Raw genomic sequence first — 10,926 nt, forward strand, 5'->3', positions numbered from 1 at the left:
CTTGTCTTTTCCCAACATAGTGAAGCTCTAACCAATGTTAATAGTTACAATGAAAGGTAACATTTGCACATGTAAATTCTTGAGTTTCCTAGGAAAGCTAGTCTTTCCTTAGCAGAGATTTCCAGAGATTTATAGTAAGTGGTATAAGAAACTATTGGAATAAATATCTCCTCAAACTGGGCATGCAAAGCTTAGAAATTAAGAGGCTGTCAGCATATTTTTTGCTGTGAATTAAAGGCATCTAGATATCTAATCTATATACATATAATATAATGTATGTCTAAAATAATATTAGATACTGTGTAATATAATATGGCTTGTTATATTACTGATATATTTACATATATATAAGTATATGTATATATGTGTAGATGTATATTTAATGGTCTGCCCTGTGCCAGGTATTTATAATAACAATGAATTAATACTTAGGGAACACTTACTAAATGTCAGGCATGGTGCTTTAAAAATCCTATTGTAGGGGCGCCTGGGTGGCTCAGTCAGTTAAGCGTCCGACTTCGGCTCAGGTCATGATCTCACGGTCCGTGAGTTCAAGCCCCGTGTCGGGCTCTGTGCCGACAGCTCAGAGCCTGGAGCCTGCTTCAGATTCTGTGTCTCCCTCTCTCTCTGACCCTCCCCCATTCATGCTCTGTCTCTCTCTGTCTCAAAAATAAATAAACATTAAAAAAAAATTTTTTTTTAAATAAAAAAAAAATCCTATTGTAGGATTTGATCAGGGAAGGTTTTATTGGGTATTATTATCATCCCTGTTTTAAGGTAAGGAAACCAAGGCAGAGGTTAAGTAACTTGCCCAAAGTCACTGAGCAAATAGCAGAACAGGGATTTGAAGCCAGGCAGTCTGACTCCAGAGCCCATACTCTTAGCCACTTTATACATGTGGTCTCGTCTAATTAATACATTCTAAAGCATTGGTGACAAAGCTCCATTTCTGACTTATTTGTGTTCATATTTGCAAATGAAGCCCAATTTATTCAAAAGAAGACTACTTTATGACAGAAAATAGCCTTCACACAGGGTTAATAAATGTGTAAAATGTGCCAATATCCTTGTGTCTCGCAAAACACTTTCAAGTTGAAGGTCAAATCAAGCTAATACTGACCTGACTTCCTTTGTCATATTCACTAACTTTCTTTCACTTTTGAAACTAATTCTGAAATACTAGCACTGACCATTCAATCAACACATGAGGTAAGTTATACCTTGTTAGTCTGATCATGGTTTATCAAAACATAGAGTAATTTGAAGCAATTGCGATTTCCTACCGGATTAAGTGGATGGTTGTTCATCACTATTGGATGGTCTAAGTCTAGTTCACTCAGAACTTTCCAAAGCCTTTTGCTGCTTTTCAAATTAATGAGAGGTTCACAGTATATAGGATTTTCATTGAAATTTTAAAAGTGCCTTGGGCGGGGAGGGGTGGGGGATGGGGGGATGTTCCTGGGTGGCTCAGTCAGTTAAAGACCCAACTTTGGCTCAGGTCATGATCTCACAGTTCATGAGTTTGAGCCCCACACTGGGCTCTCTGCTGCCAGCACAGAGCCCCCTTTGGCCTCTGCCCCCCTCTCTCTCTGCCTCTCCCTGGTTTGTGCTCTCTGTCTCTCTCAAAAATAAACATTAAAAAAATAATTTAAAAAGTGCTTTGGGAAACAATGATATAGCATGCTTTTTAATTTTACTTTTATTTGCACACTTGGGCCTTAAACCATTAAACTTTCACAAACCTTCTGGACTTAAAAACACATCATTCAAAGTTGAACATAATTATTGACATTATCAATATTTACTCAGAGTACATTTCAAGTAGTTAATATGCCTTAAATTATGACCTTTTACTTAAACAATCCATCGAAATAATTTTCAAGATATTTTTGAGATACGCATTTACTTATTTGGGCATTGCAGTGTTAGAAAAAATTACATTTTTAAAAAGTTTATTTATTTTGAGAGAGACAGAGACAGTGCAAGTGGGGGAGGGGCAGAGAGAAAGGGGGAGAGAGAAAATCCCAAGCAGGCTCCACAGTTTCACCACAGAGTCTGATGCGGGCTGGAACTCACAAAGCCATGAGATCATGACCTGAGCCAAAACCAAGAGTTGGACACTTAACCAACTGAGCCATCCAAGATGCCCCAACAAACTTACTTTTCTCTGAGTGTTGAATTCAGTACAAGATAGGTCAAATTTCATCTTTTTTTAAATGTTTATTTATTTATTTTGAGAGAAAGTGAGCAAAGAAGGGACAGAGAGAGAGAGCATCCCAAGCAGACTCCACGTTGTCAATGCAAAGCCCGATGCAGCCCTCAATCTCACAAACTGAGAGATCATGACCTGAGCTGAAACCAAGAGTCACATGCTTAACTGAGCCACCCAGGCACCTCAGAAATTCATCTTTAATATTACCAAAGTTATACCAGCTTTCTTTCTTTGATTTAACTTTGTACAATATATCCTCTCATTCCTTTTTCTGTTTTCTTATTTTTTAGTTATTTTTATTTGCTCCAGCTTTATTGAAATATAATTGATATAAGACGTTGTATAAATTTAAGGTGGACCACATTTGATTTAATACACATATGTATTATGGAATGATTACCAAAGATTGGTTAACCTCACATAATTATGATTTTTGTGTGTTGTGAGAACATTTAGGATTTACTTTTCTATTCATTCATTCATTCATTCATTCATTCATTCATTTATATTTTGAGAAACAAAGCATGTGAGCCAGGGAGGGGAAGAGTAAGAGAGAGAAAATCCCAAGCAGGCTTCTTACTGTCAGTGCAGAGCCCTATGAGGGGCTCTATCTCACAAACTGTGAGATCATGACCTGATCTGAAATCAAGAGTTAGATGCTTAACTGACTGAGCCACCCAGGCACTGCCCCAGGATTTACTTTCTTAGCAACTTTCAAGTATATAATATAATATTGTTAACTATAGTCATCTTGCTTTATGTTAGATTCCCAGAATTTATTCATCTCATAACTAGAAGTTTGTACCCTTTGACCAACATCTTCCCATTTACCACCTCTACCCCCAGCCTGTGACAACTACCATTGTAATCTCTGTTTCTATGAATCAGGCTTTTTAAAGATATATCTCACATATAAGTGAGATTATATAGCATTTGCATTTCTCTGACTTGATTTACTTAACATAATGCCCTCAAGGGCCATCCATGTTGTCACAAATGAAAGGGTTTTTCTTTTTTTTTAAATAGCTTATCCATCAATAGACAGAGTGTTTCAGCATCTTGGCTATTGTGAATAATGTTGCAATGAACATGGGGGAGCAGATATCTCTTAGAAATAGCAAATTTCATTTCTTTTGGATATATACCCAGAAGTGGGACTGCTAGGTCATATGGTAATTCTATTTTTAATTATTTGAAGAAACTCCATTCTGTTTTCCATAGTGGCTGTATCAATTTACCTTCCCATCAACAGTGCACAAGTATTCCCTTTTCTTTATATCCTCACCAACGCTTGTTATCTCTTGTCTTTCTGATAATAGTCATTCTAATAGGTGTGAGGTGGTATCCCATTTTGGTTTTGATTAGTGATGTTGAGCATCTTTTCACGTACCTGTTTGTCTTTTGTATGCCTTCTTTGGAAAAATGTCTCTTCAGTTCCTCTACCCATTTATTAATCACTTTTGTTTTTGTTTTTTTTTGCTATTGAGCTGTATGGGTTCCTTCTGTATTTTAGATATTAACCCTTTAAATGATATATGATTTGCAAATATTTCTTACTATTCTGTAAGTTGCCTCTTCATTTGATTGATTTTGTTTTCTTTTGCTTTACAGAAGCTTTTTAGTTTGATGTAATCCCATTTCTTAACTTTGGCTTTTGTTGCTTGTGTTTTCAGTATCATACCTTAAAAATAATTTCAAGATCCCTGTCAAGGTTTCAGGCCTTACATTTAAGTCTTTCATACTTTTTAGTTAATTTTTTTTTTGAGAGTGTAAGATAGACATCCAATTCCATTCTTCTGCATGTGAATATTATCCCAAAATGATTTATTGAAGAGACCATCTTTTCCCCATTGAGAATTCTTCAATCCCTTCTCAATTAACTGTTAGTTGGCTGTGTACATATGGATTTATTTCTGGGTTCTCAATTCCATTAGATTGGTCTATATCTACATCTGTTTTTATGTTTTGCTATGTTATGAGATAGTAATATACTATTTTGGTTATTACAGCTTTGCAGCATAGTTTGAAATCAGGAGGTTTGAGGCCTCCAACTTTGTTCTTTATCAAGATTACTTTGGCAATTTGGGGCTTCTGTGGTTCCATATGAATTTTAGTATTGTTTTTTCTATTTTTGTGAAAAATGCCTTTGGAATTTTGATAGGGATTTCATTGAATCTATAGATGGATTTGGGTAGTGTGGATTTTTTCCCAGTATTAATTCTTCTGATTAATGAACATAGGATATCTTTCCAATTATTTTTGTATTCTTTAATTTCTTTCATCAATATCTTATAGTTATCAGTGTATAGATCTTTCCTCTCCTTAGTGACATTTATTCCTAAGTATTTTGTTGTTTTCGATGCTATTTTAAATGGGATTTTTAAAAAATTCTTTCAGACATTTTATTGTTAGTGTATAGAAATGCAACTGATTCATATATGTTGATTTTTTTTTTTTTTTTTAGTCTGCAACTTTACTCAATTTGTTTATTAGGCCTAATTGGTGGTCTTTAGGATTATCTGTAATATAAGATCAAGTCATCTGCAAACAAAGACAGTCATATTACTTCTTCCTTCCTGATTTGGATGTCTTTTATTCTTTATCTTACCTAATTGTTCTGGTTAGGACTTCCAGGACTATAGTGAGGAGTGGTAAGAGTAGGCATCATTGTTTCTGACTCTAAAGGAGAAGCTTTCAGTTTTTCATCACTGAGTATGATGTTAGCTGTGGATTTATTATATATGGCCTTTATTATGTTGAGATACATTTCTTGTATACCCAATTGGTTGAGAGTTTTTATCATGAAAAGATGTTGAATTCTGCCATTTTTTCATGTATTGAGATGATATGATTTTTATCCTTTATTCCATTAATGTGGTGTATTAGGTTTATTGATTTGCACCATGTTTATTGATTGAAACCATCCTTGCATCCCAGAGAAAAATCACATTTGATCATGATGTATGATCCTTTTAATGCACTGTTGAATTTGGTTTACTAGTGTTTTGTTAGATTTTTAGATCTATGTTCACCAGGGGTATTGGCCTGTATTTTTCATTTCTTGCAGTGTTTTTATCTGGTTTTGTTATCAGAGTAATGCTGGACTCATAAAATGATTTTGGGAGTGTTCCCTCCTCTTCAATTTTTCGGAAGAATTTGAGAAGAATCGGCATTAGTTCTTCTTAAAATATTTGGTAGAATTCACCAGTGAAACATCTAGTCCTGGGTTTTTCTTTGTTGAGAGGTTTTTGATTATTGCTTCATCCTCCTTAGTCATTATTGGTTCTGTTCAGATTTTCTATTTCTTCATGATTCAGTCTTGTTAGGTTATATGTTTTTAGGAATTTATCCATTTGTTCGGGGTTACCTAATTTGTTGATTGTACAATTGCTCATAAATAACCTCTGTTGATGTATCTCTGCAGTGTCTGTTGTAATGTCTCCTCTTTCATTTTTAATTTTGTTATTTGAGTCCTCTTTCTTTTTTCTGTGGGTAGTCTAGCTAAAGTTTTGTCAGTTTAGGGGCACGTGGGTGGCTCAGTCGGTTAATCATCCAACTCTTGGTTTTGGCTCAGGTCATGATCTCACAGTCTCATGAGTTCAAGCCCCATGTCAGGCTCTGAGCTGACAGTGTGGAGCCTGCTTGGGATTCTCTCTCTCTCTCTTTCTCTCTCTCTCTCTCTCACTCTCTCTCTCTCTCTCTTCCCCCTTCCCCCACTCATGTTGTCACTGTCTCTCTCAAAATTAATAAACTTAAAAAAATCTGTTTTTTAAAAAAGGGTTGTCAATTTTATCTTTTCAAAAAATGAACTCTTAGTTTCACTGTTAGTTTTTCTTATTGTCTTTCTATTCTCTATTTCATTCATTTCTGCTCTGATTTTTATTTTTTTCCTTTTTTCTACTAACTTTTGGCTTAGTTTGTTCTTCTTTTCCTAATTCCTTATAAAAGTGAAGTTGTTTGAGATTTTTCTTTTTTCTTAATGTGGGCGTTTATTACTATAAACTTAACCCATAAGTTGTGGCATGTTGTATTTTCATCCTCATTTGCCTCAAGATACTTTCTGATTTATACTTTGAACATCTACTGACCAGGCAGGAGCCTTCTCAGGATCCTGTTAAAGGCCTTTTGTGTGAGAATCCAGTCGTGGAAACTTAAGTGAAAACTTCTCCTAGTATGACCATACTAAACAAGGTACTGGAGGCAATCCTATCCAGCAGAAGTCAGACAGTATCCACACCTGCCCAAGCCCCTGGTAGTACGCCCACCAACCACAGACCCACTGCAGACCCAGGGGCAGCCTCATAACTGGCTTCAATCTAGCATGACTGTGCTTCCAGAGGTAATTCCATTGACCCAGAAAACCAATAGAAGGTCTTTACTGATCCCTGAGCAGGCTTCTGCTTGGGACTGGATGGACCTCTGGGTGGGCAGGAGTACCTCTGACCATAGCTGAGAGGGTCTAGAACCATGCCCCAGGGCTGTTTCAGTTTATAGGCAAGATTGAGGTCTACAGACCTAGCTTTGGAGGCAAGAATGGGCATATCTCCCACCAGGTCCTTGGGTGGGCTGGACTGTTCCCTGACTGTGGCTGGAGGGTCAGAAGCCAAGAAAAGAACTCTTTCAGAATCTCTGAGGTTGTAGACATGCGTATCTCCCACTGGGTCCCTGGACCTGTGGGACTGCTGGCATACTGTGACCAAGAGGGAGCTGAAGCCGGTACAGGGTACTCCAGGAAAGCAGATGGGGTATCTCCTGACAGGTCCCTGTGCCATGAGGTCTGTTCATGGACTGCGACTGTGATGGGCTCAAGCCCAGTTAGAGGACCTTTTAAGGATCTACAACCTGAATGGGTTTGGCAAGCTTGCCTTGAGGTGCTCCCCACACTGCACCTAAGAGGGCCTGGAGATAGTCCTGGGCCACTTTCATGTCCATGGCTAGGTCCAAGGTCTGTATGCCTATTACCTGATGCACAGATAGGTGCGACACCTCTCTGGTCCCTTGGTGAATAGTGTTGGTGACAGGACCAAAGCCAAAAGGGGCTGCAGCCATGTCCTTAGGGTACTGAGCTGTTTTTGAGTCTGTAGCCAGGATCACAGTCAGTGATTGGTTGCCTGGATGCAAGCCTGCCTTCTCATAACATCTCTCCTCAGTCTCAAACTGCACCAGGGTTTCACAGTGTCCTGCCTGGATCCCGGATCCCGACAAAGGCACTTCTGTCATGGATGGATGCCAAATTATTGTTGTTAAGTGGGGGGAGGGGGGGATACAAGTGGAAGACATCTTACTGGGCCATCTTGCTGTCATCGCTCCCCATTCTTTTTCCTTACACTCTTCTAAGCCCATGGACTTAAATGTGTCTCCATTAAGCAGTAAACTGTTGTTTCGTCCTAGGAATTTTGGAAATTATTCCACATATTTGATCATAAAACCCAGAGAGCCAAAGTGTCATCATGACCCCTTCAGTAGTTCAGGGAGTAATAGAGACCAGGTAATAAAGGGAGTCCTGGCTAAATTCAGTTCCCAGTGGGCCCACTGAGTCTGAAGACCCACTCAACAGTCACTTCCCAGTCCTGAATGTACATCTGGAAATAATGTACTTGGTAATTGAAGTAACTCCACACGTTGGGTCCTTAGCTTGCATGGTAAGAGCTCTCATAGTGAGGTAGGCTATATAGAAATATCTGAGACTGCCCGCCATGCCAGCCAAGATAGCAAGTCAAAAACAGTACTTTTACTTAGGAGTATTGGCAGGAGATTGACGTCCCCATTAGAGACCTATAGGATTCAGAGCTGGTGGCCACACCAGGTGTCCATTTTATTCACGAGTCTGGCTAACGAAGAAACTGAATACATCCTGGAGAATGACTGTAGACTACTGCTAGCTCAGCCAGGTAGTTTTCCTACTTCACAGAAGTGAACTTCCTACTTCACACGGCTTCATCTGCTGTGCCATGAGGTTGTTTCTGGGACAGATTTACAAGGCCTCTGGGCCCCTGGCTGGCTCATTCAGTTAAGCACCTGACTTTGGGTTTCAGCTCAGGTCATGATCTCACTCACGGTTTCATGAGTTCAAGCCCCAGGCTGACAGCTGTGAAGCCTGCTTGGGATTCTCTCTCTCTCTGCCCTTCCGGCACTCGTGCTGTCTCTGCCTCTCTCAAAATAAATAAACTTTAAAACAAAAACAAAAAACAAAAAGAAACAAGGCCTCAGATGTATGGAATCTTGCCACTGATCAAATAAATATTCTTTTTGAATTCCAATTAGAAAAGAGCATAGGGGCACGTGGGTGGCTCTGTCAGTCAAGCGTGTGACTCTTGGTTTCTGCTCAGGTCGTGATCTCATGGTTTCGTGAGTTTGATCCCCGCATGGGGCTCTATGCTGACAGTGCAGAGACTGCTTGGCATTCTCTCTCTCTCTCTGCCCCTCCCTCGCTCACACTGTCTCTGTCTCTCTCAAAAATAAATAAATAGGGGTGCCTGGGTGGCTCAGTCGGTTGAGCATTTGACTTTGGCTCAGGTCATGATCTCGCGGTGTGTGGGTTCAAGCCCCACGTCGGGCTCTGTGCTGATGGCTCGGAGCCTGGAGCCTGCTTTGGATTCTGTGTCTCTCGCTCTCTCTCTCTGCTCTTCCCCTGCTCTCTCTCTCTCTCAAAAATAAATAAACATTAAAAATTTTTTAAATAAATAAATAAATTTTATGAAAAAGAAAAGAAGAAAAGAAACAGTTCACATGAACTCAGGATGGACAATATTTGTTTCCAATTTTGCCTCAGGGCTATGTTAATTCTTCTACCCTCTGTCATTGTGTAGTCTGAAGAGGTCTGAAGTGCCTGGGTATCTCAAAGAAGATCTCACTGCTCCATTACACCAGTGACATCATGCTTATTGGACAGGATGAGAAAGAGATGGCTAACATGCTTGAAGCCTTGCTAGGTTCCCTGCACTCCACAGAGTAAGGAAGTAAACTCTGTGAAAACTCAGGGGAACGTCTACTTCAGTGAAGTTTGTAGGGATCCAGTTTTTAGGAGTTCAGAAATAACCTGGAATATTTCCTACAAAATAAAAGACAAATGAAAAAAAAAAAAAAAAAAGACAAATTGTTGAATCTTGCATTCCCTACAACAAAGAAGGGAACATAGTGTCCAGTGGGGCTTTAGGGGTTCTGGAGGCAACACACTCCACACCTAGGAACAGAGCTCCTGCTCTGTCTTAGTAGAGACAATGAAGTACCAAATGGCCAAGTATCTAAACTGTTAATTATAAACTGGGTTCTGTCAGACCCACCAAGCCATAAATTTGGGTGGGCCCAACAGTAGTCTATTAAAAGATGGAAATGGAACACCCAGATCAAGACTGGGAGTAGAGTAGGCTGCAAGAGTAAGTAAGTCTTACGTCACCCACCACAGGTGTCCAGCCTCCATCCCCCAGCTCACACATACAGGCATATGGGCGTTCCTGTGTGACTAGGTGAAGGAGGAGGAGAAGGCCCAAACTCGGTTTATGGATGGGTCTCCTCTGTAGATGGATACAAGCTGCATGTGCATAGCAGCTACATTACAGCTGCATTCAGAAGTAGCTTTGAAAGACAGCGGAGAGGGGAAAGATTTGTAACGGGACATGTAGCCCCAGGTGAGAATATATAGAGATATCTGGGTAGTGACTAGTGACGTGGCTGGCCAGTCAGACGCCTGGAAGGAAATGACTGAAAGTTTTGAGGCAAAGAGATCTGGGGTAGAGGCATATGGGTGATACAGGGGCCTGGGCACGAAGTGTGAGAGTTTGTGTATCCCATATTAATGCCCACCAGGAAGTATCCATCAAGCAAGAGGCACTCAATAACCAAGTAGGCAAAATGACCCTCGTCAGCCTTCTTCATCAGCCAACCGAAAACTGGCATGGTGGGCCTGCAAATGAAATGTCCATAGTAAGAGAGATGGAGCCACAAGGCCACAAGGACCAGCTGAGGCAATAGCTGAGGGTGAGAGCAATTTAGAACAGATTGTGTGGAAAAGTTACCCCCACTTACACCCCAAGATGGACAGCAGCAACGAGGTCAGTAGTTCATCCCACTAATTCCTATCTCTAATTTTCTTCTCAGGGAAAGAGGCCAATAGGACCATGAAGGAGCTGCTCCCTGCACTTGCATGGAGAAGGAGAGCTGGGCAGCACAAAGGGTGGAATGCAATGGCAGTGAAAATACACCAGTCAGATCACCTCTTATGGGAACCATAATTGACTGATCACCCCAGCTGCTGTCCCTTTGAATCTACCACTACATCTACACAGAAGCAATACTTCCTGTGGGCAACTCCCAGCCAATGACTGAGCACAGAAGGGTGCTAACAGAAGGCCACCCCAGCAAAATGTAGGACTCCTCAATAAAGCAACATTGACCTTAGGATCCACCACCCCCCCATCAGCCTGACCAAACTTTGTGGGAACTGTACTGAATTCTGAGACTTTATATTAACCCCTCCTCCCTCCTTCCATAGGAATCAGACCTGCATTATTGTTTGAAGCTTCTTTCCACCTTTTCCTGCTCTCTTCTCCCTCTTGCACAAGTGTTTCTCCCAGTAAATCTCCTGCACATCTATTACTGTCTTAGTGTCATCTTCTAGGAGGACCTAAACAGCACAACAGTCTAGAGTTCTTACCCTCTTTTATTTTTCGTTGAAAATTTCCATTTCTTAAAATATATTCCAGTTTTCTTGTGAA

General features: G+C 40.1%; 1 non-coding gene across 1 annotated transcript; it reads left to right on the plus strand.

Annotated features, from left to right (window-relative positions):
• The first annotated feature begins 8,686 nt into the window (after positions 1–8,686).
• Positions 8,687–8,771, plus strand: TRNAQ-UUG. Its single transcript has one exon. It is a non-coding gene; the product is annotated as a tRNA-Gln (tRNA).
• Positions 8,772–10,926: the final 2,155 nt, after the last annotated feature.

This window comes from Leopardus geoffroyi, chromosome B2 (genome assembly GCF_018350155.1).
Source record: "Leopardus geoffroyi isolate Oge1 chromosome B2, O.geoffroyi_Oge1_pat1.0, whole genome shotgun sequence".
NCBI classification, from domain to species: Eukaryota; Metazoa; Chordata; class Mammalia; order Carnivora; family Felidae; genus Leopardus; species Leopardus geoffroyi.